The following is a 23,564-nucleotide window of genomic DNA, read 5'->3' on the forward strand; positions in this document are numbered from 1 at the left end:
TTTGTTGTGCAAGTTACTTTGGCTTCCCCACTTACCCCATCTATAGACATGATTCACCTTGTACCAACTCAGTCAAACACGGCGAAAGTTTCAGCTAGATCACAATGTTTCAAAATCGGGAAGGGTAGTGTGGCTCATGAGCTTAAGAGTTTCAGAGTATAAGTTTTCATCTCTGGTGTTGCTCCGCTGCCAGCAGGCCTAGATAGTACCCTGGCAGAGTCACGCAGGAACACAAGCATTGCTCCACTTCCAGCGAGCCTAGTCAGTATCTCAGTGGAGTTGCCTGCTTCACCTCTCTGCGCAGAAAGCCTTTCTCTTCTTTCACCTTTGTAATTTTTTTTTGAAAGAGGATTGTGCATAGGCACTTATTTATTGTTGGGTGGAAGAGGGATCCTGACTTATTGAGAGAAGAAGAGGTTTTTCCTTTAGAGAAGAATTTAATACCTCTGATTTAGGTTTTCTCGTTTAGATTTTCCCCTTCTCCATTTCTACTAGTTGGATGAGATTTCACACACAAAGAAGAATACTGAGTACGGGCATGGGGTTTCCCAATTTGGACATAGGTTCATGGTTTGACCAGAGCTTCCCTTACAAACGGATCATATTTTTCGTCAAGACTTCATCAGCCAAAAGTTACAACCAAGTACAAAGAAGATGGACATAGGACTAGCGAAGCATTGCAGTGTCACAAGACTCCTGTACTTCAGCCACATACTTATTTAAAAGCCAGAACACAATGCGGGGCAACACTTATTAAAAAAACGAAATGGCAAGACATCAAAGAAAAGCAAAGAAAGATGAAGCAAAAATACCAAAGAAAAACAACATAACATCAATAAGCATGTTATGTACATAGGGTGAGGCACGGCCCCAAATCATTGAAAATAACATTTTAAATATTGGCCATTGATAGGAAGGTTGTCAATCCTCCCATCTAGTGATTGTAGACAATATATGTGTTGGCCACGTTTTTTGTGAACCATGAAAGGGCCAATCCATAGGGACTGGAACTTCGTGTGTTTGCCTTTGCCTTCGTGGGGTTTATCCCACTTCAAGAGTAAGTCATCCACAACAAATTTGGTGTTCTCTGTAGACTTTTGATTGAACCATCTCTTGATATGGTTCTGGTGGAGTGAAATTTTTTCTTTTACTTTCATCCGTTCTTCCTGTAACTTGTGTAATGTGTCCATCCTACATTAGACCAATAGACACAACTTGTCTTGGGATTCTTGGGATATTTGGAGAGCAGGAAAGTAGATATTTGGTGGGAGGATGGCTTCTTTTCTGTATACAAGGAAGTATGGAGATGTGTTCAGAGAGGGTTTGGGTGTAACTCGGTCAGCCCAAAGAGCATTCACCAGAGCAAAATTCCATTTTCGTTGTTCAAAGTAAATGGTATTTTTTATGATGCAAATGAGATTCTTGTTTGTAGATTTGACAAGACCATTTCCCTGCGGGTAGTAGTTAGTTGAATTCTTGAGCATAATACCATATTGCAATGAAAAATCATAAAGTTTCAATAAAGAGAAGTAAGTTGCATTGTCAAAACAAGTGATAGAGGAATGCCAAACCTCGAAATGATGTTCTGTTGAAGGAAGTTGATGACTTCCTGGTCATTCACTTGTTTGAGCAGAACTACTTATGTCCACCACGTGAAGTAACATATAGTAGTCGGGATGTAGCGGTGCCTCTTTGATGAATGTGGGAAGATTTCCCCAATGATTTCTAAGCCGCATTGTTGGAATAGTTCGTCCACTGCAGTGGGGTTGCTGGCCTTCAAGTTCTGTCGGCGCATCACTGACAGACCAGGCAATTGCGGGCATAAGCATGTGCATATTTGAACAATGTGGGCTAGTAGAAACTGGCTCTCATGAATTTATGAGTTGTGTTACCCGCAAAGTGACCTCCAGCTGGTCATCATGCAGATCATGTAACACTGTCTCTAAGTCATGTGCTTGCAGGCACCTGAGAAAAATGCCATTGTTGTGCTTTCTGTAAAGCACTCCATGCACCAACTGGTAAGATAAGGCTTTGAGTCAGAGTGCCCTCTTCTACCACATGGAAAATAAGTAGGGCATGGTGTCATGTTCAAGGTATTCGCAGACTTCTTCATACCAAGCGCTGTCATGCAAAGTGGGTGGTGCTTGCCCTACATTATACTTATCGATTTCTTGCTCCCGTCCAGCGAGCTCTTCTTCTTCATTTTGTGTGTGTATCACTTATGCTACAAGTCTGCAGAGGCAATGACCATTGATGGTGTGAACTAGCTTGATATCAAGATCATACTCTTGCAGTCCTATCATCCAGTTTGCCCATCTTTCACCCAGCTCTTGTTGAACAAGTAGTAATCTCACTGTTGTATGTGGCACAAAGATTATGCAATTGCTTTTCAGCAAGTAAGGTCTGAAGTGTTTCACCACCTTGTATACAACATATGCTTATTTATCCATGGCAGGATAGTTGAGCTCAAGTCCCTACATGATTGCGCTCATGAAGGATATGGGACGTTCATTGTTCAGCTCATCCTTCTGAGTGAGCACTACAACAAGTGAAGTGTCAGAAGCGAATGTGTAAAGAAAGAAATCTTTGTTGAAATCCAGGCTATATAGTGTCAGTGCATCTGCTATCGCATGCTTTATACAGGAAAATGCGTCCTTTTCATTCTTTCCCCAGTTGTAGAGTGAGTCCTTCTTGATCATATCTTGGATAGGTTTAACAATCTGCGCATAATCTGAGACAAACTTATGGAGGAAGTTGATCTTCCCTAAGAAGGACCGCATAGCATTCTTGTTCACTGGGTGAGAAATCTGCGTGATAGTCCAAACTCGATTTGGATCAACCTTGATCGCACTCTTGGCAATGATGTGCGCAAGGAGGTTCCCCTCAAACACTGCAAAGAAGCTCTTCTTGGAATTCAAGGATATCTTGTACTTGTGACATCACTCAAAAATCTTCTTGAGATGGCACAAGTGGTCTGACCATTTTCTAGAAAAAAAAGTATGTCATCAAGGCATACCACAATGCTTTGTGCAATGAGCCCACGGAAGATGATGTCCATAGCGCGCTGAAAAGTTGCACTTGTGTTTACCAGCCCAAATGGCATTCTTTGATAAGTGAACGTACCCCACTTAGTACAGAATGTAGTTTTAAGCCTGTCAGGTTCTGCTACCAGAACCTGGTTATATCCGGAAAATTCATCAAGCAGAGAAAACATTTCTACTCCAAATATTTTTTGCAAGATGTGCTCCATAGACAGCACAGGGTAATTGTCTTTTTTCGAGGCACGATTCACTTTTCAGAAATCAATACACAGGAGGATCTTCCCAAAATTCTTTCTGACAGGAACTAAGTTTGAAACCCAAGTAGAATGATGAACCTTGTAAATGATCCAAGCATTCAACAACTTAGTCAATTCTTTCTGTATGAGGGGTTCAAGTGACAGATGGACTTTTCTGAGCTTCTGCTGAAATGGCTTGACCCCTTCTTTGATCGAAATGATCTGTTAGATTATTTGTGTGTCATATGTTTTCAAGTTATCATATTTCCACGTGAATACATCACGGTAGTATCTAAACAAGTGGACAAAGGCTTGCCGCTCTTCCGGTATGCAACACATAGCAAGATTCACGAACTTCGGATCTCTGTCTGTTCCCAAATTAATTTGTTTGTGCATCAGTGTGGAACTGTGGGTTTTAGTGTTCCTAGGCCCTTTGAATTGGTTTTTCAATTCATATATATTCTAAAGTGAAACCACACCATTGGGGATGAGGTTTCCTTTACTGTCATCAGTTGTGTCTTGCAGAGACTGCTCGTGCACGTCTTTATATATTGTTTCATCCTTGAAGACATCAGAATTGGCCATGAAATGCAATATCTATTCATCATCATCAAAAACATGTAAATTAGTGATGTTTTCAGGGATAGATGACTTATACAAAATTTCAATAGAAAATCTATCCCTAAGCAGTGTCATCCTAGTAGCTACATTTTCCAGAGCATCTGCAACTGCATTACGCATTCTTGGTACAAAGATGATATTGAAACCTAGGAAATTAGAGATAAGTCGTGATACATCCTATCGGTAACTCTTAAGACAGGGTGAAACATAGTGTATGGCATTACATACCTGACGTACCACAATCTCTGAATCACCTACCACTTTCAGCATTAAAAAGTTAGGGTTGATGGCTTTCTGTGAGCCCAAAACAAGTGCTTCATATTTGATAGTATTGTGCATGCACTCGAACTCCAAGCGGCTTGAAACTAAGTGTTTCCTTTGACTCGGGTCTACCAAAACACACCCTGCTCCAGAGCCATCTTGTTTTTTGGATCCGTCGAAATAAAAGGTCCACACTTCATCTGTACAAGGACCGCTTGTTGTGATAGTACTACTAATGCTATTGCTACTATTGTTACAATGTACTATACAAGTTTTATTTCTGTCATTTGGGCAAGGAAGTATCTGTTGGGGTGAGGCTTGGTTGTGCAAGATAACACCCCAACTTTGCTTCCAGAAAGCAATTGTCGAACAGAAGTTTTGTGAAAGCCAAAGCTTCATTTTGACCATTCAAGGGAGTAACGTTATGTTTCATATATCTCCGAAAACACTCGGATATGGTTTTTTCTACCCTGGTATGGAATCCATAAGTGTGACCACTCTGCAGCAAAATATCCTTGCAAATTAACGAACCAGTATTTGCTGAGCAATAAGCCATATGCTTCTAGGATGTCCACGATCGAAATGTTAATGCACTGGTGAACTCATTCGTCAGACGATAATCGAATGATCACATCCCGGATTTCACCAATGGTTGGTACACATGTTCGTTCAAGTTGGATGATATGCGCAATTGTACTGCTCCATTGTGCATTGATTTGTTTAGCAATGGAGAGTGGCATGACATTGACTGATGTGCCAGAGTCAACCAAACAGTTATGGACATTGAAGTTGAATATTTCAAATGATAACAAAAATGGTGGGCAAAGCAAGTTTGCTACTTCCATACGAAGCACATTGAGCACAGATGCAAGTGATCCATGAGACTTGCTTGGTTCCTTGTGGGAAGAGGCAACATTGTCTGTGGATGTTTTCCCTAATGTGCGCAAAAGAATATCCTGTTGACCCATGAGCTTGGTTATCTTGTACAAAGAAATGTTCGCACGGGTCTTTTTCATATCTTCAACAATATTGTAATCCAAAGTGGGAAGACTCACCGAGTTGTCCGGGAGAAGACTGGTGTTTGTACTGTCCAATGGAGTGTTTTGGACTTTTTTGCTCATGGAAGTATCTTTCATTGTAGCTATCTTCCCAAACTTACTTTGTGTTTTCTATGTTGAGGAGGCCTTTGGATCAACTATTCTGAGTAGTGGTTTAAATTTTTCTGTCGGTATCTCAAACACAGTGGGATCCCTTTGGCTTCTCAAGTTGTATCGATTGTTTTGCTTTAGAGGCTCCTTCTCGGTGGTTGTTTTCTTCTGGGCAGCATTAAGACATTGATACATGTTAACTACATGCCTAGAACTTGGAGCTTCATCATATGCAACATCCTCTTCTTCATTTCATCCTCTGGCTGAACCTACTCACTAACTTTAAGATGATCAGCCAACCTTGAAGCCATATTGCTCATAACTCGGTTCCATTCTAGACAAGACTTCTCTGAATGTCATTCTTCATGGATCACGCACTAGTTATCCTTCGCAATTTGTTCCACTTGGAACACAACATTGGATATTTGCGCGTATTTAGTGGGGTGTCTACTACTGCTACCTGATGTCGCATTCTTCCCCTGTGCAAATCTGGGAGGTCTACTGCTCATAGTTGTCTTGGTCGTCTGTTGCTTAAGTTCAGCTACTTCGGTTGTCAAGGACTTGAGGAGATGAGTAAGGGTCTAAATTTCACTTGCTTCCTTTTCCTTTACCTTACTCACAGCAGTCTGAGACCTCCTACTCGTGTCTTTGGAGTCCTTAGTTGGTTCATCATGTACAATGACTCCAATAGCGTGTAGGTCTTTCTCCACATCAATTGCTTCTCAAAAATTTTCTAAAATTGTTGGTTTCACAGCTCACTTGACGAACTATGCAATAATGGTCAGCAATGCTGACGTGTAGTTGTCAACTGTGACGGAGTCATGAGGTTTGGTGTCTGTAGTGAACTTGTTTAAGATAAAATTAAACCTCTAGTTAAAATCATTCACTTTTTCTTTCTGCTCCATCTTGAGACTACCCAACTCTTTTAACAACATGGCGAGGGTTTTGTCCTCAACAAACTTCTCCAGGAAAATTCTCTTGAACATCCCCCAGTTCTGAATGGAGTTGACATGAAGGCTATTTTACCATACAACTGCTCTGCCATCCAAGGTACATGGAAACAGTCTACATGTAACATCGTCATAACATACCTCGAGTATCTGCAGATGTAGGTAGAACGTGTCTAGATGGTCTTCTGCCTTCACTATTATGTCAGGGTTATACTTTGTCAACAACTTCTCTGAATGTATTGGCATCTTGTGCAAGACACCCTAGAGTGTCAAGGGGCCCTGTGTCATCCATTCCATATTTTGATCAGCAATATTGTCCTATTCTTCGTCCTCCTCCTCTTTGATCCAGGTGGATATTGGTGGCCACCCGCTAATCCCACTTGGATCCGCTCTAGTGCTTCTTACAGTTTTTTTCAGTTTCCTTAATTATAGCACAGTTTACTATTTTTAGCAGTTTTTCGCGTCCTAAACTTCCGGAGCCGTTTTAAGGCCCTAAACGACGTTTTTTGGGCAATCTACCGCCAGTGATTTTTCTGATAAAAATCATGTTTTCCATCGTAGTCCTCGGAGAGATCTTTCCAACGGGCTATCATGCACGTCAAACGGAGATAGTACGACCAATTCGCGACCCCAGGAAGTTGATGTACCAACTTACCCAAAAACGGGGCCCACAATTTGGCATTTCATCTTCTAGGGTTAGGTTTTGGAATGTGAAGGGTTTTCCATTGTTTCTCAACAATAAATAGGCCTTCGAGCCTCATTGTAAGACAGTTCAGAGGCATGTAGCCACCACATCTCTTCTCAGAGATAAGCTACCATCGCCCTAGCTGGTTTATTTTTCCATTTCTGTTTGTAAGCATATTTCAGTATTTTACAGTAATGAATTGAGGTATTATTTCCGCTGCATATCTGTCTTTATGGTTATCTCTGTATTTTATTGCGTTCCTGTTTAAATCCGGATCAGTGGTATCAGAGTGGTCTGCTTTTCTTCTCTGTTTTTCTTTGCATGTCCCCAACGAGGTCGGGATATAAGGAGTTAGGGCTTGAACTGGTCGAACCTTTGCAAGACCAGCCTCGCAAATCTCGACGGCCTCCCATGGCAGATGAAAAGAAAGACGAGGGGGCAAGAGATCCTATCAAAATCTTGCTCGAAGAAGCCCTTGAGCGACAAAGGAACGCGATGATGGACAACTTTGCCCAAATCCTTCAGCGGCTACCCAAGGGCGACGCATCGGCTTCCAACAGCAACTCTGGAAATGCCACACCATTTAAGGTACAAGTTAATTTTGAAATCCCCATATTCGAGGGTCAGATAGACGCAAATGCCGTCGATAAATGGTTAAATGTGCTAGAGGGTTATTTTTCTGTTCATGATTTTTCCAGTCGGGAAAAGATTATTTTCGCTCTTCTCAAAGCAGCCCCCCACGTCAAGGATTGGTGGGAAACCTACTACGAGCAGAAGGATGAAAGTACAGGCTCACTATTTTCAGTCGCACCGACTTGGGATTCATTCCGAGATGCCATAAAGGAGCAGTACTACCCTGTCGGAAGATATGAGGATCAATACATAAATTGGACCACGCTATGGCAGGGAAGGGACCAAGACGTACCAGAGTTTACCAATATTTTCCATACCCTTCGCACAAAGTTGGGTATCAAGGATATAGAGCAGCATTTGGTACTCAAATACCGTGGCTGCCTACACAAGTACATCCAAGAAGAAATAGAATTCCTGAACATCTCCTCGCTCGGCACGGCATACCGATATGCCGTCAAGGTCGAGCAAAAGTTTAAACAGAAGAAGCGAGACTTTGGGTCTATGAATTCGAAACAAGGGAAAGGTGCCCCCAAACCGCAGAACAAAGGACAAAGCCAAGGCGGGGCAGCCCAAGACAACCCGCCAAAGCTGCAAGCAAAGAACAACGCCACGAAGCCGAAAAAGGACACGAGAAAGTGGTGTGAGTTCCATAAGAGCTCCACTCACAACACAAGTGAGTGTCGGGCCAAGCAGTCACTAGTGGCCGAGCTAAAGGTTTCAGAATCAGATGCATGTTCTGACTCTGAGTCAGAACCTGATAAGGGGAATGACAAAGGGAAGCAGATTATCGATGCGGAGCCCAACGCCACCGTTGCCACCACGAAGATCCAGAAGGAGGAACCTGAAGATCCAGAGGAGGAGGAGTGTCTCTTCCACTCCCAGATGTGGGTAAAGGGCTCCCCGCTACAGTTCATTGTCGACAGCGGGAGACAAAAGAACCTCATTTCGGTAGAGGTCGTGAAACGGCTGGGCTTACCGACCACAGCACATCCACAACCTTACACCATTGGGTGGCTGCACCAAGGACGGGATCTTCGCGTGAGCCAACAGTGTCGCCTTCCATACAACATCAAGCCCTTCATGGATGAGGTATTGTGTGACATTGCTCCCCTTGAAGTTTGTGATGTGTTATTAGGACAACCATACTTGTGGAAGCGACATGCTATGTATGAGTCAAGGCCCCGTGCTGTTATTGTTACTTTGGGAAATAAGTTGTATAGGATACCAGAGGTTGCACCGTCTACCGCCATCTCTTTGGTTACTGCAAAACAATGTAGTAAGCTCATTTCCAAAACCGGGAAGTTTGTTTTCCTGATGATACGCCCTCAAGAAAAGAAGAAGACGGTGGCCACGACCTCCAGACAGGGCCCCTCTGCACGACAACTACAGATGGACAAGGTCGTGGAGGAGTATGAGGACATCTTCACCTCCCCCGCAGGGGTTCCTCTGCACTGTCAGGTCAAGCACTCCATTGATCTGACCCCAGGTTCGCCGCTGCCCAATGGACCAATCTATCGGCGCTCTGTTTTGGAGAACGATGAAATCAAGAGGCAGATTCATGAGCTACTGCAAAAAGGTCACATCCATCCGAGTTCATCGCCCTGTGGGAGCCCGATCGTGCTAGTACAAAAGAAGGATGGGACTTGGAGACTCTGTATTGACTATCGGACGCTGAACAAGATCACTGTCCGTAATAGGTACCCAATCCCACGGATTGATGACCTCCTGGACCAACTAAAGGGGGAAAATATTTCAGCAAGATCGATTTGAAGTCAGGATATCACCAGGTACCAATCGAACCCTCTGATGTGTGGAAGACTGCCTTCAAAGCCAAGAAGGACCTTTTCGAATGGTTGGTTATGCCTTTCGGATTGACGAATGCTCCTGCAACCTTCATGAGGCTAATGGACAACATCTTGCGGCCATTCACCAACTCATTTGTAGTGGTATACTTGGATGACATCTTGATCTTTAGCAAGACTTGGGAAGAGCACCTCCACCACATTCGACAGGTTCTCCAAACACTGCGACAACACAAGTTATGTGCCAATTTGGAGAAATGCACTTTTGGCATGACCCAGGTTCAGTATCTAGGATACATTATTGATGAACGGGGGGTGCATGTGGATCCATCCAAGATCCAAGTCATTCGGGATTGGCCATCTCCAACCACTCTGACAGAGCTTCGCAGCTTTCTAGGCCTTGCCAACTTCTACTGCAGGTTCGTGTTGGGATTTTCTCATATCACTTGGCCCTTGACTCAGGTCACCAAGGGAGGAGCGAAAGCAAAAAAAATTTGGTCTGAATCTCAACAGAAGGCATTCACAGAGTTGAAAGATTGACTCTGCATAGCACCAGTTCTTGCATTACCAGACTTGCAACAACCATTTGAGGTTGAGACAGATGCCTCTGACTATGCTATTGGGGCAGTCCTTACTCAACACGGGCATCCAGTGGCATATCACAGTGAGACACTTTCAGACACAGTCCGGAAGTATCCCACTTATGACAAAGAGATGTATTCCATTATGCAGGCCTGCCGACAATGGAAGCATTACATTTTGGGGAAGGAAACGGTCATCCACACGGACCACCGACCCCTGCAGTTCATACAGACCCAAGGGAAATTGCAGAATGATCGCCATCAGAAGTGGTCCACATACCTGCAACAGTTCCATTTGAATATCAAGTATAAGAAGGGCAGCACCAATAATTTTGCAGATTGCCTCAGTCGACCACCGATCATGGCGTTAACCACCGTGCTCAACTCTTGTGGGCACGAGACTTCTGATTGGCCACTGCTCTACAAAAGCGACCCAGAATTCGGCCACACATACCAGACACTCTTGGAGGGTCAGCATGTTCCAGATTTTCACCTCCAGGACGACCTGTTATGCCACCTGGGTCACCTTTGTGTTCCTTCAAGCGAGCGTGCCAAGATGATCTGGGAAGCACACTACAGTCGGGCCGTTGGGCATTTTGGGGTCGAAAAAACCGTGGCAGTACTGCAGAAATATTTCTATTGGCCGAATCTTCGACAGGATGTCGGGAAGTACATCAGATCATGCACTGCTTGTGCCATTGCCAAACCGACCATCAAGAAGCAAGGCCTCTATACCCCGCTGCCTACCCCTAGTCGACCTTGGGAATCCGTCTCCATGGATTACATGTCAGGCCTCCCTTCCATTAGGCATGGAAATGACTGTGTTTTTGTGGTCGTCGACAGGTTCTCGAAGATGGCCATTATGGCGGCCTGCAAGAAGAATATCACAGCAGAAGCCACTGCTAAACTCTTCTTTGAATGAGTATGGGTACACTTTGGGATCCCACAGTCTATCATTTCAGATCGGAACAGCAGGTTCCTCAGTACATTTTTGTCTAGCCTCTGGTCGATGCTGGACACCAAACTCACTAAGTCCACAGCCTTCCGTCTTCAAACTGATGGCCAGACTGAGGTCGTCAACAGAATGATCGTACACATTCTGCGCATGTAGAACTCAAAGCATCCACGCACATGGGACGAGAGCCTCCCCTATTGTTGTGGGGAAAAATGCCTATGCAGGACGATCCTATCCACCTAAGGTGTGACAGTGCCTTAGCAACAAACAGAGACAGCTATTCTGATTTCTTCCTTTATGAAATGGGAAAGAAGAGAGATCAATGGACTTACCGGTGTCTTCCGTTTGTCCCTCGATCTAGATCCTCTTCTCCTTTGGGTGTTCACAGCTACTTGCCTCCTCACAAAACCATAAGAGAACAGCTACTTGCCTTCCTGCAAGATCACAAGAGAACAGCTACTTGCGACAAGAGAACAGCTACTTTAGATAAGAGAAGAACACAACACAAAGGCAGATATTCATATTCATAAATGATTCAGGATTAGAAATAAATCAAATACACTAATGCAATCATACATCAAAGATACATCAGTATATAGGAGAAAACCAAGATAGCTTTATTGATAAATAACAAGGTTCAGGAAGAGATACAACCCAGAGGGCTCCAATCCAGCATCTCCTTCCCAGCAGAATGGAATTCCTATCTTCACCTCCCTTCAAAGCATTAAGCACCCAATGATTCCAGTCTCAAACCAACAGCATTCTTTGCAATAACAAAATTCCAGCCTCCTCTCCCCATGGAGGAGAGATCTATATATAGATCTTTTGGAGAGAGGATGAGTCAGCTTGAGATCTGACTAGTGTCCTCTCCCTCTCTCAGTTCTTGAGTCCACTTGGAGGTTCTTGCTTCCACTTGGAGATTTGGAACCTCTTACTCATCACCAGTCGAATTCCTTGATGCAAGTGTCATTTTGGAAGCTTCCTGAGCATTGACACATTGAGAAATGAGCCTGCCACTTGTCCAGTTACGCTCAGCGCAGGTAGCCTTTGTTGCAGTTGACATTCAACGCAGGTAGATAGTGGAGCAGTTGACATTCAACGCAGATGCTCAGTGGAGCAGCTGACATGATCCAGAATTGGCTTGTTTTTGAGTGTTTTCAGGTGGAGAACTTTTGTGAACTGCTGTGGTTTGTTGGCCTTGTTCCTCTAGGGGTAGGAACAACATGTTTAGGGACTTTGGACCCCTTAGATTATTGACATTTCATGCTCAGTGATGCAAGGCACAAAAATGTCTATAACAGTTGCCCCCTAAAGTATGAGGCCGTTTATCGGGTGAAATGCTTTATCCAGGAGAGTCCGAAGTTCATCCATTTGCTGGGAGGAGACCTGTAATAAGATACAATACAATACAAGACATTATGATTCATACTGCTTTCATGATCTAGCTGAGGCGGGCATTTCCATGCTCAGCTTTATAAATTCATTTTTGTACATAGAACAGACGATCGTCTGATGGTAGACTGATAATTTTGGTGAAATTATCATCCTTTGAGTAGGATGATCATCTGCTGCAATGATGTACATGACAAATGTCTTTATCTTTCCTGAATATATATCGCAGCCCGGATGGATGAAACTAGATCCGGGGTCTTCAAACTCGTCCGATCTTCACTCTAAGTACAAGTCGATCCATGTGAGAATTGCGCTGAAGTCGAACATGGAAAGACATCGCTTGATTACCGGTCAATGATGTAAACCGTTAACAAGCGCGAGAGGAATCACCGATAATGATAATGACCCTCAAGGTACTGCAGTACAATTCACGTGGTGTGAATAAAGGACTTGGCGTCGAACACCACGCAAAATCTTCTGGTCGAAGGTCATTGATGTATACCTGTCGCCGGAAGTGAGAAACTTGCCATTGAGGCATGCAAGCTTCAAAGTACTGAGGGGGTGTTCCTAGATCAACTTCTTGGATAATGAGCTGATGTCGACAAGAAGCGATCCGTCAAAGGAGGGCCTTAATGAATCCCATATCAATGACACGGAACGGAGCTAATGATTTTAATGGAGGTGAAAACGATCTGTGACATATGATTCAGGGTGGCGGTCATGAACGGATGAAGGATAATGTATGGCAGTGGATGGGACCCGGTTGACTCTTTCTGAACGACTTCTCTTGAACATGTGGCGACACTGATGCGATGGATCGGTAGCATTACCCCAATTATGGATGGTATGGCGAGACCATGGTGATGTGACCGGTGAATGAAACAACCCAACCCGATTGTGGTACGGAGGAAAAGTGTCATGTTCAAGAGCGACCTGCTACCATCAAAGTTCTCTTTAGTTTTCTCCCAATTTTTCCCCTGTCATTGCTGACCAGTACCTCTTTATTTTTGTCAAGCTTGAGGAGGATAACATATGCTTGTTCTATAACCTGCCCTTTAGGCAAGCCCATCGCTATGTTTTAACGAGCCTAGCGATAGTGAAACTCGTTCTCGTCTAAAGACAAGTTTGTCGCTATTTAGTGGTTTAACGAGTCTAACGACAAAGACAACTCGGTCCCTTTTCATTTTTAGAGAGTCTGAAAAGGTACGTAAAGTTAACTCCAAAATTCCTTTTTCGTCATCTAATCCCTTAAGTCCGAAAAAGTATAAAACAATACAGAAGGGATGAGTTTTCGATCGTTTTAACGAGCCGAACAAAACAAGCGCTCGATCTTTTTGTGCAATAATCCCTCAGGTCCAAAAAGATTAAAATCTAGAGGAGGGATAGCACTTCCGGTCGCTTTAACGAGCTAGAAGGCCAAAACTCGGCAATTTTTTCATATTTTACGAGTCAGTTGAAAAGAGCTTAAAGAAGACTCGTCTTTTGAGGAACGAGTGATAAACAGGGTTAGCAGCTGATTCCAGGTACAGGTTGGAATTTTCCAATCACGGCAGTGTCACAAGGATGGCTAGGTGAAATCACTCTTCGCAGCTGTTCCTCAAAATGGGTAAACAATCAGATGGAGGTGAACGATCGGCCAAATGAAAAGTGGAGGTGATGGTGCACAAAACACGACCAAGGCTTTTATGGTTGATCAGGTTACATACTCAATGGTTATTTACCGGGATGGGTTCATTTTTTAACGAGCTTGAATGCGCCAAAACACTGCTCAATATCGCTTTTCTATTTTTTAACGAGCATAAATTCCGCGTTAAAACTGCTCGACATCGCTTTTCTATTTTTTAACGAGCATAAATTCCGCGTTAAAACTGCTCGACATCGCTTTTCTATTTTTTAACGAGCATAAATTCCGCGTTAAAACTGCTCGATATCGCTTTTCTATTTTTTAACGAGCATAAATTCCGCGTTAAAACTGCTCGATTATACCAGTCATATGATAAGAGTGTCTCATTGGAGATCGCTATTTTTTATGGAGCTTCATCTCACTACGCTTTGCTCCGCATCCTTTCTTTATGCAAGTTCGGAAACGACTAATCCTACGAGTTTAAAGGGTTAGAGGTCCTAAAAATTTAAAAAATAAATAGTCGCCCCTTGCTTGCACTCCAAAAGGTTTGCATGCCCCCAGGTATAAAACAGAATTTCAAGGTTACCTCTACTTCTCTTCCGCCAAAACATTTGTTTTAACGAGAGAGGCTTACCTCTTTCAGGTTACCCAAAGATTGTTTCGTTTTTTCTTCAAACAAAACACTTCCTCAGCAATGTCTACCAAAATGGACAAAGGTGAGCGACGGGTTCCATCCTCTCACATAACTTTGACAAAAGAATCTTATTCTAGAACAACCCCTCTTCCGTGCCGGACGGGGTACGGACTAGTCATATTCTCCCGCGGAAACCTACCCTATACCCAAAGTTCTCTGCCGAAGCAGACCAGGACGCATGCCCCCTGGGTTCCAGTCATATCCTCTCGGATTACTCGCGCTCATCAGGAGGATGGACGGTGGGTTGAGACACTTCTTGCGTGAATAGACCATTTAGGGATGGTTCATGACTACTTGCGATGCGTGATCCGGGGAATGAAAGTTGGTCCACGAGCTTAACCATTCTTCCTTCATGCGGAAAACACATTACTCTAAAGAGTGATGAGACGATGGCTCCCATGCAATATATGTAGTCTCGTCCAAGGAGTAGGTTATAATCCAAGGGTCCTTGAACGACCATCACGTTCATTTGAACGATCTTCCCTTTCAATGTTATGGGCACATTGGGGAGGATCCCTAAAGGGCGACTGGTTCCCTTATCAAAGCCTGATAGATTTCTCATTTCAGGAAAAAGCGCAGGCGAACCAAGCGCTTTCCAAGCAATAGAGGAAAGGATACTCACAGATGCCCCTTCATCAATAATTGTACCAGCCATTACCATTCTGTATATTTGGACGATAATTCTGAATGGTATGCTAGCTGGCAAGCGGGGTCTGCCTAGTTGGTTCCAGTCAAAGGACACAACTAGGTTGCTTGGTGGTGGGACCGAATATACGGCCGGATAGCACTCTGATGAACTTCCATCCTGCGATAAAGGAATGGTGGCATTGCCCCCTTGATCATCAGAGTCAGTGCTGATGAAGAGAATTTGGACGGTGTTGTCTTTATTCTCCTCTGTGATGATGTCATTCGAAGATAGAGCCTCTGAAGGCAAAACCGGGTCAACTGCCGTTTCAACCTTTAGACTTTCATCAGGTATGGATTCAGACGGTTCATCTTCAATGACAGGTGTTTCGGCTGACCACCTGGGGTCAGCCGGGTTCTCAACTAGCGAGGGACTTGGCAAGAGTTTTTGATATCCAGGAGGAAGATGCGCTCGTAAAATTGGGCGATCTTCCAGAACTCTTTTTGCCTCGTCTAAGAAGGGACAACTGTGGATGGCGTGATCGCCTTCACACAGTCTGCAGGGAAATTTAGCTTTCCCACTCTGTCCTGGGGCTTCACTCCCACTAGTTGACGGTGAACAGTCGACATGGTTATCAGAGGTCGACGCTATCGAATTGTGCAAACGGGGGGACCAGTCTCTTAGTATCCGGGGATACAGGGACAATCTCTATGGAAGTGGTCTCCCTTGCATATGACGCATGGCGATTTAGGCCTTACGAGTGCTGTGTGTGGATTTTTGTCAGATGACACTTGTTTGCCCCCAGTCGCCTTTGGCTCCTTCTTCTTCTTCTCTTTCTTCTTCTTCTCCTTCTTCTCCTTAGGAACTCGGTTTTTTGATTTACCAGTTCCGTCAAGCGAAGAGGAAGGAGGAGAGGAAGATGAAGTAGAAGGCTGGGAGGCAACTCTTGTCTGATCTAACTGTTGACTCGACTGTTCAGGAATTGTGGTATTCTGAACGACATTGGTTGAAAAGAGCCAGACTGGTAGGCCAATTGTCAATCCTGGAAGCGACAATGTGGCCATGTGGGGCGCACCAACATCTCCCCAAGAGGAGAAGGGACTAGGATTTCCACCAAGGGGAATTCCTTGGTTGGTGTGCTCCATCTTTTCAACCTAAAGATCAACGCGGGAATAATGGGTGATTGTTCCGTTTAAAATAAATTGTTAACGACGCTTTAGACACAACTTGCTTTTTCACTTTTAAAGAGTCGAGAAAAAGCTAAAGATGACTCTAGTCTCCTTCGATGTTTTAACGAGCCCGAAGTGACAAATGCTCGGATGGACTTTTTCTGTTATAGAGTCTGAAAAAGGCCAAAAGAAACTGCTCTGGAGATCTAGGCGGAGGGTGTGCCAAACTTTTCGCAAAACCGCAGAATACTTTTTAAGGTACGGGCGGTCGATCTTCGTGAATGTTGTGTTCACTGCATTGCGATCAGTAGGGTGGCCGACACGGCTTCCAAAGGATAAAGGATATATGCCTATAGGGGTCTCCCAATATATACGCGGCGGTACGTGGGAGCACAATCCATACTAGTGCTATCGTCCCTCAGGAGGAATCACCCACCTTCTACGAGATCGACAGTCACTAGGCTTAACGACGCCGGAACACGTCTCTAGCCTAGACCTCTATGTTGTGCGTTATGTTGCAAAGCGTTGTTAGGTTCATTCAGTTTATTTTAAGTTGATCTTTTTAGAAGTTTGCCTTTCAAGGTTCACCACGAGATGTATGATACAAATTCCTAAATGCAGTCTAAAGATGATAAGCAAGCTTTATATATTTTCAACTTTGAAAATCCTAGCTACTAAGGGAAAAGAAAGACACCATCTTTTCTCAAAGAGCAATCAGCACACTCTAATGCACTCTTCCTAAATCAAGCATGCAAACTTATCAAAATGCAAATGCACAATGCAGGTGTTTGTTTTCCGCTTTCTTAGTATTGATGCCTACAAAGAAAGCTTTTTGTACAACTTTGAATTTGCTTTTGAATGACAGATACAAACAAGTTTACTTTTTCGAAATCAACAAGGGTAGGAGAGATTACAACACTTTGTGACTTTCGAAATGAATACTTGTTTCGACACTTTAAAAAAGACAAAATCAAACCAATAAGCAAAAGCGAACGTATAATCAACTGTAAACAGCCAATGAACTCTCTCCTAAGATCACAGTCAATCAGATCTGAATCAAGGGCTACAGGATGATTATTTCACTCATGCAAAGGAAAACTGTAAATGACGTAAAAACACATAAAAACACTCACAGTCTTTTTGTACAAAAGGAGGCGGAATCTAAGCAAAGAAAAGGAGTTATCAGACTGGTACCTATGCTGGTTAAAGGCTGCAAAAAACAGAGATCAAAACAGGGCAACAGACAGCAAAGAACCCCAGCTGCACAAGGCTAAACTGGTTCAGCGCAAGTCCAACACTGTGGGTTTGACATTCAATGCAGGTAGCCTTCACGGGACCTGCGTTGAAATGCAGACTGCCTTCACAGCAGTTGCGCTGAAGAAGAAACTCTCGTTTCCTCTGGGTTCTGGGTCATAAAATGCTCAAAAATCAACTGTTTCAGGCCAAATCAGAAACACAAGCAAGGTATAATCAGAGGGATGCTTTGAGAGGGTACTAAGATCTATCACAAAGGATCATCAAGTCATTTGTGAGTCCATTGTTCAGATCATAGACAAAATCCAGTGAAGGATCAAGGCAGCAACAGTCTACTTTGCAGAAGCAGTTCGATTGTTGCTATTAAATCTATGAGGTAAACAATGATGTAAACACAAATAAAATGACTAAAACAAATCTCCCCAGTGGAGTCGCCAATTTGTTGTGGGGAAAAATGCCTATGCAGGACGATCCTATCCACCTAAGGTGTGACAGTGCCTTAGCAACAAACAGAGACAGCTATTATAGTTTCTTCCTTTATGAAATGGGAAAGAAGAGAGATCAATGGACTTACCGGTGTCTTCCATTTGTCCCTCGATCTAGATCCTCTTCTCCTTTGGGTGTTCACAGCTACTTGCCTCCTCACAAAACCACAAGAGAACAGCTACTTGCCTTCCTGCAAGATCACAAGAGAACAGCTACTTGCGACAAGAGAACAGCTACTTGAGACAAGAGAAGAACACAACACAAAGGCAGATATTCATATTCATAAATGATTCAGGATTAGAAATAAATCAAATACACTAATGCAATCATACATCAAAGATACATCAGTATATAGGAGAAAACCAAGATAGCTTTATTGATAAATAACAAGGTTCAGGAAGAGATACAACCCAGAGGGCTCCAATCCAGCATCTCCTTCCCAGCAGAATGGAATTCCTATCTTCACCTCCCTTCAAAGCATTAAGCACCCAATGATTCCAGTCTCAAACCAACAGCAATTCTTTGCAATAACAAAATTCCAGCCTCCTCTTCCCATGGAGGAGAGATCTATATATAGATCTTTTGGAGAGAGGATGAGTCAGCTTGAGATCTGACTAGTGTCCTCTCCCTCTCTCAGTTCTTGAGTCCACTTGGAGGTTCTTGCTTCCACTTGGAGATTTGGAACCTCTTACTCATCACCAGTCGAATTCCTTGATGCAAGTGTCATTTTGGAAGCTTCCTGAGCATTGACACATTGAGAAATGAGCCTGCCACTTGTCCAGTTACGCTCAGCGCAGGTAGCCTTTGTTGCAGTTGACATTCAACGCAGGTAGACAGTGGAGCAGTTGACATTCAGCGCAGATGCTCAGTGGAGCAGCTGACATGATCCAGAATTGGCTTGTTTTTGAGTGTTTTCAGGTGGAGAACTTCTGTGAATTGTTGTGGTTTGTTGGCCTTGTTCCTCTAGGGGTAGGAACAACATGTTTAGGGACTTTGGACCCCTTAGATTATTGACATTTCATGCTCAGTGATGCAAGGCACAAAAATGTCTATAACACCTATGTTCAGCATAGCTACAACCGGGCTCTACACAGCTCGACTGGCCACAGCCCTTTCCAGGTGGGATTGGGATTCCAGCCACTATGTCCCATCAATGTGGCCATGCCATTTGCAGCTACTCACGCAGATTCTGCTCATGTCCAGTCCAAAACAGATAAGGCAAATAGCTTCATTGAGCACATCCAACATATTCGCCAGCAGGTCCATGACATTCTGGAGAAATCAAATGCCAAGTACAAGCAGCGACATGATCAACATCAGGTGCCACACAAGTTTCAAGTGGGCGACAAAGTCTGGTTGCATTTGTAAAAGGAACGCCTTACCGGAGCCTATCGGAAACTCAGACCACTCCGATATGGCCCTTACACCATTACCAAGGCTGTGGGAGACAATGCATTTGAGCTCAGCATTCCCCCATTCCTTGGCCTGCACCCGGTGTTCAATGTCGACCCCCTTTGGCCATACTTTCCACCATTACTAGACACGTCCGACATTGCAGAACAACTAACACCCCACAGAGTTAAATCCAGCTTGCATGGAACAAGTTGCAACTGATCGGATCATGGACACACAGATCAAGCACACTCGCCAGCAGAATATCCAACTGTATCGGGTTGTCAAAGCAGGACAACTCCTTCACCAGGGCAAGTGGCTCACCAGGGACCAAGTGCAGCAGAAGTTCCCTCATCTCATGGAGGAACTCAACGCAATGGGGACCATTGCTTCCTAAGGGGGTAGGAATGATCCAGGTGGATATTGGTGGCCACCCGCTAATCCCACTTAGATCCCCTATAGTGCTTCTTACAGTTTTTTCAGTTTCCTTAATTATAGCACAGTTTACTATTTTTAGCAATTTTTCGGGTCCTAAACTTCCAGAGCCGTTTTGAGGCCCTAAACGACGTTTTTTGGGAAATCTACTACCAGCAATTTTTCTGATAAAATTCATTTTTTTGTCGTAGTCCTCGGAGAGATCTTTCCAACGGGCTATCATGCACGTCAAACGGAGATAGTACGACCAATTCGCGACCCCGGGAAGTTGATATACCAACTTACCCAAAAACGGGGCCCACAATTTGGCGTTTCATCTTCTAGGGTTAGGTTTTGGAATGTGAAGGGTTTTCCATTGTTTCTCAACAATAAATAGGCCTTCGAGCCTCATTGTAAGACAGTTCAGAGGAATATAGCCACCACATCTCTTCTCAGAGATAAGCTACCATCGCCCTAGCTTGTTTATTTTTCCATTTCTATTTGTAAGCATACTTCAGTATTTTACAGTAATGAATTGAGGTATTATTTCCGCTACATATCTGTCTTTATGGTTATCTTTGTATTTTATTGCGTTCCTGTTTAAATACGGATCACTCTTCTTCTGAATATGACAGTTCAACCTCTGAGTTTGTTGGTTCATCTCCACCTCCGCCTCCTTCACTGCCTTCCCCTCCACTGCCTCTCCTAGAACCTGAGCCCAAGAGTTTGTTTTTAACTTCTTCTCGTTCTAGGAAAACAAGAGGTTCCTCTTCATTCTCAACAGCTTCTACCAACTCTACAAGAGTGGCAAGGCTTGCTTCTTTAACAAATGAGACTACCACTCATGTGGGTTTAGTCTTTCGCTTCCTCTACGAAGAGGAAAAAGTGTGTACTCTTGGAATCAGTCCAACAACTTGGAAAACTGGCGGGTGATGGGATAGAAAACATGGATGTGATGATATGAAATTTCCTATTCAAGTTTGGGAGGTGAGGAGTAACCAACTTCAGAGTTGCACATGGGAGAGAGGGATTCTGTGTTACTACTTTGACCAAATTATAGATAAGTGGGGTTCAGAGGACATCCAATCATTAGCTACTGGCGGCCCTCCTTCTAGAGCCAAAATTTTTGACAATGTTGGACCTGCCAACATTCAGGGGATCTCCTCAGTATGAAGTCCTAACTAGACCTCACACCATTTGTTGTAGGAGTCCCATCTGGTAGGATGGCCTAGTTTCCATTAATCTTAGATATTTGTCTTAGCTCTTGTTGTTCAGCACATGAGAGTGTTATGCTTGTAACTTCAAGAAAGTGAGACGAGTGTGCCTGGTGAGTGCGTAATATAACTTTGTACCAGGGTTCTCTTAATATAAGGGAGAGGGTAAAAGTGAGCCTCTAAATGAGAGGTAGTAGTACCACCCAGGGAGAGACACACGCAACATCTAGTGGAATAGTCCACAGCAGATGCGACAGTCAGTAAAACCAAATTACAAGGGAAAACACATACATTATCCAATGGATTAGTCCACACGGGGGTGACAATCATTATAACCAAGAAAACACAAGAATGTTCTATCTAATGTCCGGCAGAGTAGTCCACATGGATGAGACATCATGGATAAAAAAAACAACACATATTTAACAATGTAAGTACTAAAATAACCGAAAATGTTCAACTATATTAGTACAAGTTAAGCAAACATGCAATACAAACGTTTAAAGAATAGTCTTACAAATGGATACAAAACATGCGTGAAAATGTGTTGGCCTAAGACAGGCTTCTGAGTTAAGAAAAAGTTCCAAGATACATATGTACACCATACATCACTAGCCCCAATAGTAGGACATTAGAGCCACTCCTCGCTCCTTAAAGAACAAACTACAAACTCTCAAGGCTATGTGGGAGGAGCCAAGGTGAAAAGTCCTTTACTCATACAATGAGGGGGTATATATAGCCAAGGGGGATACTTGACCCTTGTGACTCTTAGACTTCCCTCATGACTGTTCAAATTCCTATGATTTTTCAACTAACGTGACTCTTTGTCTTCTTATGTACGTCTCTTGGACTTTCATATTACATTACATTTGATTACAACAAGTATGGCCCATAGTAGTGATGTGGTTAAGACAACTCATGACACAACTCGACATGACATTGCTAACATAACTAGCTAAATCTGGCGTCTATGTCGAACTTCTATATTGTTGAGTGATGGATGTGCTCTCGGTGTGTTATGTCTTCACCTCCGCATAGTAAAGCGTTGTGGGGTCTTCGATGGTCTTGGTCTTTTCTTAATGGTTCATAAACATGTATCCATTTCACTTGCTTCTCGATGTTCTTCGTATGTTCGTTCAACTGCAAGCAATTCTTCTAGCATGTGCTCCTTCTTCATCTCATTTGTCTCCGCGCTATGTTTCATCAATGTACCTATTCCTACAATCACTCATGGCAAGACGACATCAAATCCAAAAAATCTCCCAGTCTAGCATGATACATTGTTTTCCATTTTGGGTGAAAGTGACTAAGAAGGAGGACAAGCCACTAAAACTCTGCAGAGTACAGCTTAGGTCGGGATGAGCAGATCTGAAGAACTATCAAGAAAAATTGTGTAGATGTCACTGGGAAGAATATTTACGCAATCCCAAACAACAATGATAGCTGCAAGGTAGAACCCAGCCGGGCAGAACTACGCAGTTCCTAGGAGGAAGATAAGGCAGGGTGTTGGGAGGAACTGCTTGGAAATTCTGCATAATTTTTAGAATGAGGATTGAGCAAGTCATCCAAAGATCCAGCTAGAAAACTGCACAGTTTCTCAAAGGAAGAAAGAGGTGGAAGTGGGAGGCTCTGGCTGATATTTCTACACATTTTTCAGAGGAAGGCTGGGGGAGTTGTTGGTCAAAACTGCGCAATTTTTAGAGGAAAGTTGGATCGGGTTGCAGGGAGTTGTTGGACACAACTACACAATTTTGAGGGACAATGTCAGACAGATAGCAAGGGCCTTCCCAACACAACTATGAAGTTTCTAGGATGAATGTAGAGTGAGGCAACAGGGAGAGTGTTAGTCAAAACTGCACAATTTTTAGGAATAGGGCAGAGCAAGCCAGTAGGGGGGCCTGCCAGTCAAATCTGTGCAATTTATGCATGCAGTGTAAGGCAGGAAACTAGGCATGTCTTTGTATTTTTGGAGAGAAGTGCAACCTGGGGTCCCAATGCAATTCAGCTTTCCAGTAGACCAGAGGGAGGCTTGATGAGTGATCTTGTGGGAAGCGGAGATTGGATCGAACTTGGGAATAACTTCTGCACAGTTTTGGGAGACAGACAGCTTTCTCACTTAAAGGATTGCATAGTTTAATCTGCCCCAGATGAAAACCTCAAGCTCTACATAGTTTTGGGCAGCAGAGCAGGGTCACTGAGAGCTGAGACTACGCAGTGTAGCTCAGTTAGGGTCTAATTGAAGGAGGGTTGTCTAGTCGAAATATTTTTAGGAAAAATGGCTAAGTGTGAGAGCAAGTGAACTTGTGCATACATGACATTATGATCACACACTTAGCATGACTCGACAATAAGACACCTCAAGCCAACAAGACAAACGTGTGCTTAAT

General features: G+C 43.5%; 1 pseudogene; it reads left to right on the forward strand.

The window, feature by feature from the left end:
• Positions 1–1,949: 1,949 nt before the first annotated feature.
• Positions 1,950–23,564, forward strand: part of LOC149142802 (E3 ubiquitin-protein ligase SINAT2 pseudogene) — a 32,109-nt pseudogene continuing 10,494 nt past the window's right edge.

Source organism: Pinus tabuliformis, chromosome X (genome assembly GCF_031772625.1).
Source record: "Pinus tabuliformis cultivar Carrire ecotype Pingquan chromosome X, CPIR1, whole genome shotgun sequence".
Lineage (NCBI taxonomy): Eukaryota > Viridiplantae > Streptophyta > Pinopsida > Pinales > Pinaceae > Pinus > Pinus tabuliformis.